Source organism: Nelumbo lutea, chromosome 2, assembly GCF_056320005.1.
Source record: "Nelumbo lutea isolate HS-2025 chromosome 2, American lotus-T2T, whole genome shotgun sequence".
Lineage (NCBI taxonomy): Eukaryota > Viridiplantae > Streptophyta > Magnoliopsida > Proteales > Nelumbonaceae > Nelumbo > Nelumbo lutea.
Window position 1 is genome coordinate 68,930,693 of NC_142685.1, and position 8,205 is coordinate 68,938,897.

The 8,205-nt window shown below is 36.0% G+C and overlaps 1 long non-coding RNA gene across 1 annotated transcript; it reads left to right on the forward strand.

Moving 5' to 3' along the window:
* The first annotated feature begins 233 nt into the window (after nt 1-233).
* Nucleotides 234-5,942, forward strand: LOC148871387 (uncharacterized). Its single transcript, XR_016107330.1, has 3 exons — nt 234-713; nt 4,220-4,297; nt 5,584-5,942. It is a non-coding gene; the product is annotated as an uncharacterized LOC148871387 (long non-coding RNA).
* The last annotated feature ends 2,263 nt before the right edge of the window (nt 5,943-8,205 follow it).

An 8,205-nucleotide genomic window follows, 5' to 3' on the forward strand; every position in this document is an offset into this window, starting at 1 on the left:
TTTGGCGGAGCACAAAGACAGAAATCTTCGGCTGGCGGTGGAGACCTCCAACGGTAAAATGATGGGAAGCAGAGAGTCTGAGATAAGGTTTTCCCGGGAGTATGCATTACAAGAAAAACAGTCAAAGCCGGCGTTCATTCTGATTGCGGCTATAGGGATATCTGAGGCCCGATTCGTTTTAATAGCTGACCCAGCGATTTTTAGTATATATTCGGCGGATTTTACTGTGAACCGGAATTAAACCGGTCCAACCTTACAAGGAACCGGTAGGGAGGCGAAAAAAAAATTCTTTCTCCCGCGCGAATTCTCCTCTTCGACAAGACATAAGGTTGTCTGGTTACAGAGAGAACCTTGCAGACAAATTTTGAAGATGACAACTTATTCTTCACGAGCAAGAAAGTTGGGAAGAAAATCTAGGGTTGTGCGATTTAGAGATAGGGTTGTGAGATTTTCTGGGCGATTTAGGGTTTGTGATTTTCTGGGCGATTTAGAGCTAGGGTTGTGTGATTTTCTAGGTGATTTGGAGCTAGGGTTGTGCGATTTTTCTGGGCGGCCTCTATTCATTCGAGCAAGAGAAGAGAAGAGAAGGTAACGTTCTGAGTGACCTCTGTTCGTTTGAGCTAGGGTTTCCCTTTGTGCTTGAGAATAGGGAAGTTTTTGGGCCCTATCCAAGCAAGCACCGACCCCTGTTCGTTGGAGCAAGAGAAGAGAAGGTAAGTTCTAACCCTTCTTTTAATAGTTTTCATAATCATCGGCAGTGAACAAGAGAAGGTAAGTTCTAACCCTTCGCTGGAGCAATGTCATGGACTATTTATCAATTTCAATTTGATTACTTCTCATATAGCTTATGCAGTATTACTTTCTTAATGGTGTTTATGTATGGAGAAATTTCTATGGTATGCATAGTATATTTGTATGTTGCCTGTGGTCTAAGATGATTTGAAAATTGAAAATAGGTCCAAATGGATCTCCAATAAAACTGGAGTTCTTTCTTAGAATATTTGTGTATTGAACTCAAGTCCTTGTTTACATTTTGTCCCTTTGAGGGACTTCCAAGGTAGTCAATCCCGTGATGTTGGTGTCTGGCATTGAAATAAAATTAAAATGATTATATGTCTACTAGGAGGGACAAGTACCTATTTCCTGGGAAGCTAACAAGAATTCATGAGCCCAGATTTCCTACAAACTTTTCCTACCCACCGTGATTGGGGCGACACATCTCTTAATTCATAATAGAGATGTGTGGCTCCAATTCACGACGGGTAGAGAGTGGGTAGGAAAAGTGAGTAGGAAATCCCGAGGGAGAATTCATTGGCTTTATTTACAAGGATGTTAAATCCTCTTATTTATAACAGGTTTGGTCTACACATTGGAAAATTATTGTTATTTTTTATTAAAAGAACGGAAAGAAAGAAAAATACTACCTTCACTGTCATTTATCACCACTAAGCCAGATGCACCTCCTGATTGTGCAACTGTGCTTTAGTTATGATGGCACAATCTCCACGCATAGATACAACTATAGAGTTGGATAGCTGCAAACCAAAATTTTGTTTAAAATAAAGATTAGTAGCTTAAAATCTAAATAAGAAAGACTACAGAAAGAAAACGACATAAAAACAGTAGAAATCCAAGAAAGATAGATGAATTTGTGGTTGTGCTCCTTTCAAGCCTGAAACAGAGGTTAGGATCTAGATTGATGAATTTGTGGTTCATAAACATGGGTAAGATGATACTATGGGAACCTTCTATATACGCATTCGAGAAGGACAAACTCATCTATAATCAGGAAATGTTACGAACATCTTTTTTTTCCTTTTGATATATAAATGAAAATATTCTTTGAATATAATAATTATTCCTAATGAAAATCTCATGACTCCACAGACCAACACAGAAAAATATAGAACAGCCCAAGAGAGCTCTGCATTGTCTAAGACTTCAACCATTGAAATAAGATAGAAGATTCAAAATAATGAAGAGCAAAGTTGGAACTAATCATTAAATAAAAAAGAGCAAAATTGGAACCAACTCAATTGAGTGTGCTATCTAGTAAGGCTTGAGTTCAATAGCAAGTTGGAGATTCCAAGTTGCACGCATGGCCACAGGAGGCTTGAGTATTTGGGGTTGGTAGCATGACCCCTTCAACTTTGAATCATAAATTCATAATTCATGATTCATGAATTACCTCACAGATTAACCATCACTAGAATTCTTAGTGGCTGCTGTGGATTTATCTGTCTATTGAGTTCTATTTTTCCCTGTCCAAATCTAAAATCTAAAACATGTGAACACAGTAGAGATCATACTTCAAACAAAACTTTCAGTACAATAATCTCCATGGTGAGACTGAATCATATTTCCCAATCCTCTTTACTATGGGATGCATGGCAAATTATGGATTTAGAGTGTTGACAATCTTCCAGTTCCCAATCCCAAGATTTTTCCTATCTTTAATTAAATGCAAATTGTTCTTGATATCTTTCTAATTGTAGTTTTTTTGCAAGAGAATTAGAACTGTCAATGGTCCATGCCTCCAGGTCAGCCCAACATAACCAAACTAACTCAACCCTATTAAATAGGATCGGGTCCCATTCTTTAGTTCCTGTTATTAATTGGTTATTGGTCCTGCTCTGGGTCTGCACTTGGAATCCCAATTATAATAGGGTTAGAATTTGGTCGAGAGAGAGAGAGAGAGAGAGATTGAAAAACCCTACTCTAAGGAGACTGCCATATTTGCTTCATGATAGCTATTTTTCTGTCTTCTGGGAATATGCTTGACCTAGAGCTGGGAGTTGATTAGAACAACATGCCAGTGTGACAGCAAACAGAGTATAGACACCATTCATGGTATTACAGTGGTAAGAGCTCAAGCCTCACACTTTGATCATTAAGTATTTAATGGCGGGATTGTCTATCCCTCCCGAACTTGTGAACCATATCCAAAGAGCTACAAATCCATGTCTATGAGGTTCTTCCATCATTCCAATATCAAGGAAAGATGGTCTATAGCTCTTGAATGTTCTTTATTTCTTTTTCCTTCTATTTTTAGTTTGTTTCACATTTCAATCTTGTATTTGTGCTGAATTTGGGATTCCTTTGTGTGTTCTAGCCCCTTGGATGCATATTTTAGTATTCTGAGGATGTTTGTCATCATTGGTCTCTTTCATTGTTGCTTATGCTTGGCATTATTTACTTATTGGCTTAGTGATCCTTTATCTACTTTCTCAAAATGCATAGCAAATATAAGGATATTTTAGAGATTTAATATTTTCAAGCTTATCCATCTTTAATTTACACCTCTTTTTGTTCCCTTTATTTTTGGGACGAAAAGTTGTTAATCAATATATGGTCAGTTCTGATCCATTACTTGGAGAACCTAATAGAGCCAGGGTTGGAACCAATGTTTTTCAATCCATGGTTGAACTGGAAGGTCAGACCCATTGACCCATCACCTAGCCAGATTTTCAGGTCTGTCTAGCCCCCAAACCAATTACTTGCAAAAAAAAGGACTCAGTCAATGACCTAGTTATCTGGCCAGTTAAACTGCTGAACCGTTTAACCCAGTTAATGGGTCACGGGTTAGACATTGATTCTCTTTTTCTGCTGTTTTTTTTTTTTTTGTATTTTTAACTATTTTCATCAATAATACAATAACTCTCATTGATCACACTTATTTTTGTATGTAATATTAGTCATATGCCCAATATTTTCTGTAATTTTATTTATTTTTCTACGTTTGTATATCTTCCTCATCATCATCTAATGGGTTGTTTGATAACAGCAGAAGTTGCTGGACTGTACTACTTATTGCTTTTAACTTCTAGTGGATGTAATAATTAAATGTTAAAATATTACAAAAATGCCACTAACTACTCATGCTAAAGGGAAATTCAAGTTTCTTCCAAACTGTTTGCCAAATCAGTTGCCTTAAGAAGGCACTCCTTTTGTTTGACATGCTTGGCTGTGTGGTTGGTTTTGTAGGACCCACTGAAGCCCTTTGGGTCCCATTGGGCAAAACTCTAGATTTCTTGTTGTTTCTCTTCCAAGATACTAGACTTGTATTATTATGTGGAGAAGTTTTTCTTGCATGAGGGAATGTGGTACTTGGAAACTAATGCATTTATCTATAGGAATAAATTCTACTTGGTTCAGCCTCTGTGATCAATTGTCTAGCAATAATTGATGTCTCATTAGTGTATGGGATGTGTTTGTCCAGTGATTGATATCTCAAGGATGATCATCTTACATCCTAATGGGGCAAGTTTACTTCTTGTGCATGTCCAAGATGAAAATGGTAACTTCTCCATATGCTATCTTTTGCTTTTCATCTGTGGCAAACTGGTTTGGTTGAGAACAGTTCTAGCTAGAATTTCATTTTAGATATATTTAGAGTTGTGTTATTTTATATTGAACATAATATGTTCTGCTTATAAAACTTTGCTTTCAGACAGAATTCTATTAGATATAGCAACATAGTAATGGCATATTTTGTCATTAATCCTATTCCTGAATCCTGATTAGTCACGCTGATCTCTTTATTTTTTCTGCTTGTTGTACATCTTAATCTACAAATGCACTGCACCGAGGTCATTTCTTAATTCTTACTCTCTAGACTGGGGTTGAGAATTCAGATTCAACTATTTATTGACAAAAATAACTAATTTGGATATCTTGAGTGGAAACAGATTTTTCATTGAGAATGTTGAATACACGGACATTCTCACTTATCAGTTATGATTGCAAGAATGGGCCTTCTTTTGCTAGATTAAGGGTGATTGGACCCTTGACCTTAACATTCCTTTCTTATATTTTCTGGTTAGGTCACAAAAGTCTGTTATGAGATAGGATATATTCACTTAGCTGGGCCAAATTTGTAACTCAATGTGCCCCAAGCCCCCAAACAAAGTAGTTCTTGACTAGCCCAATTATTGGAGACCTTGGGCAGGCCACAGTGTGTTTACACATTGACAACACAACATCTATCTGTAGTGAATATTCAAATCCAACCTAACTGAATTGGGTTAAATCCAATCCTTTTCAGCTTTATTTGGGCTGGGCTCAGTTTTGTGAATGGAAGTAGTGTTGCAAGTGGACTTGCCTGTTGTAACCTACTGTGCCCCCCAATCCAAAGTACCTAACTAGCCCAATTGTTAAAATATGGTAAATTATCTATTCAAACATCAGATTCAGGGTTGATTAATCAAAATAAAACAAAAAACCAGGTGATGCACACCTAGGTTTTGGTGAGGCACATCCAAATAGCAGAAACATCATTTCCATAGCATTTTCTTATTGATTTTCTCTTGGTGAAGGAACATCACTTTGCACCATCCATGCCAGGGAAGGGGATCTGACATGGCATTCGATGCCATGTTGTCCAAATGCAAGCATTTCCTTTATCATCTCTTGTTTGTGCAATCTCCTTTGGAGACCAGCAATGCTTACCTAAGATTACTAATACCAACCATGTGATACAGAAAAACAAGTATAGTTGCATAGAATGAATTTTCTTATAGGTGTGCCATTTGTTCATAGAAGCTCATTATCTGATGTTCTGATTTTTTTAGTTCTTTCTTATAGGTGCCATTTGCAGAAGTGGTGAGAAGGAAGGCTTCTTTGAGGTTGTACATGGACATGGCTGGACAACTGGCAGAAAGGCTTGCAACAAAGAGGGAGGTTGAGGTCAGAAGACAGGAGCAGTTCTTGAAAGCACAGAGTGCTTTCTTACCTCGGGATGTATTTGAAGGATGACTATGTAAAGCATCTTCAATTCATGCTAATGATGAAGGAGATGCAATGTCTGTCATATGAGAAGCGCATGCAAGAGATTTTTTTTCAATGCCTTTTACTTTTTTTATGTTAATTGGATGTTATATTTAAACAATTTGTTTTGGATATTATAATAATTAATAATTTAATTAAAAGTTTTTTATTTTTAATTTGCATTTTTTATTCAAATTGACTTTTATGCATTATTTGCCATGAGATTTGTAATAAATAGGTACCAAAAAATGTTGAAATCAAATTGATACAAGTAATAAAAAAATTAAAAAACAAAAACTGGCGGTCTAGACCGCCACCTAAAGACGGAAGTAATATTTTGACGCCTAAAGCGGTGGTCCAAAGAGATCTAAGCCGGCGGTCCTGACCACAGCCTGAAAAATGAAAGCAACATTTCGATAAACCTAAGCTGGTGACTATCGCCTTTATTAACTCTGAGCCGACGGTTCTAACATATCGCCGGTTTAGGGATGATTGAACCACGTCGGACCGATCCTCAAAGGTGGTGGTCTTGTCTGTCTAAACCGGTGGTCTTCACCTAGGCCGGCAGTGATTTAGGGGGCGGACCCATGACTGCCACCTTAGAGCTAAGGTGGTAGTCTAAAAGGCTAAGCCGACGGTCCTACGACTGCCACCTTTGCCCGTTTTTCTTGTAGTGATGTGAATTAGGATATCAAAGTTAAACTATGGATGGACCCCTCCACGAGAAAATGTCGTGGCCGATAATATAGGATGCGGACAGGGCTGGCTCACGATATAGTGGGGATCAATCGCGTCTGCAACCAGCTGAACACCTTATTCATCCTATGTAATGGAACGAAACAGTCCACCCACAAAATGAACACGACACCGAACACCACCTAAGGATCAATTTGAAAGAAGTACAAATGCAAATATATAAAGTGCAAAACCTTATATTTTGTTTTGTATTATTTTGTATGTATTTGTACTGTACATATTATTTTTATTTGTACTCTTTCCAAAATGAGCCCAAGTATCTACGTGTTAGATCGTTCCTTCAATGAGCAACTAACTATAATTCTGATTTATCACTTGAATTGATGTGTTTCAGAATTTTAAGGCCACTTGACCAGCGATTAAGGTTTGCTCAGTTCGTATTGCTAGGTGTCAATCAAAATACCTATTCAAACTCCACAAATCATCCCTCTCCGACTACTGAAGCTGAAGACAAGGTAATAAATCGATTCAGTCGTCATAAGACGAATTTGTATTGTTTAATAGACCAAACTACATCCTGGACTGGGTCAATTCAGGCCCAAACCAAATTCGAGGTCAAGCTGATATGTCCTATTCGGGCCCAGTTAGATTGAGTTGGGCCCGATGCCCGATGCTAGATTTGGGTTGTTCGAAGTATATGATATGCTCATAACATATTATGTCTTATGACCAACGAAATGTAGGGAAAATCTGAAAGATTTAATAATTTTATTTTTCATTTAATGTTAATTTATAAAAAATAATTATTGTTCATTGAATATGAATAAATTTTTTAATAAATTTAGTTTTATTAATAGTTATCTTAGCTGGGACCCGTGTGATGCATGGGATTTATTAAGCAAAAGATAAATAATTGAAATGGTCATTTACAAAATACCCTTATAGTTTCATGGATTTACTAAAAATCTACCATATAGTTAGCATTTTATTAAAACACCACTTATAATTTGCAATGGATTTAATTAATCTTCCATTAAATTATAGTGGAAAATGACAGTGTTGATCCTATTGTTCATTTAAATAAATTTAATAAAAAAAATAAAAATAAAAAATACCATTTTTCCCTTAATAAGGCACGACCAATCACTCTATTGGCTATATTTGGCGCCTATTGTAAAACATATGGGATATTTTAGTAAAATGAAAACTATAAGATAGGTTTAAGTAAATATTTAAAACTATAAGGTGTGTTCTATTAAATGACCATAATATAAACACAAAAGAGTATACAATTCTTTTATATTTTCAACTTTTTAAATAATTAATAATTATTCATATTTTATATACTACTTTTAATAAATTATTTACTCATCAAACTTATGAAACTGACCAACCTGATCAACTCAACCTGAGTTGGTCAGTTGTCTAGTATTTTTTGTTGGCTTTGGTTAAAAAAATTCCCAATTTGACCAAGTTTAATTAGTTTCACTCTGGCCATTTGTAAACCGACCAAAATTGAACGACCTAACTATGGATATATATTAATATTTTATATTTTAAATGTAATTTTTAATATAAAAAAGTGAGAAATTTCTCATATTCCTTAGTCTAAAATATTTCATTTCATAAATCTAAATTTTAATTTTTTTAATAATTGATGTAAGTGAGATGGTTAGGCTACATACGGGAGTCTCCTTGAAGGACAAAAGAAAGCCGAGTGTAGGAGGTAGGCTAAAGGCTAGG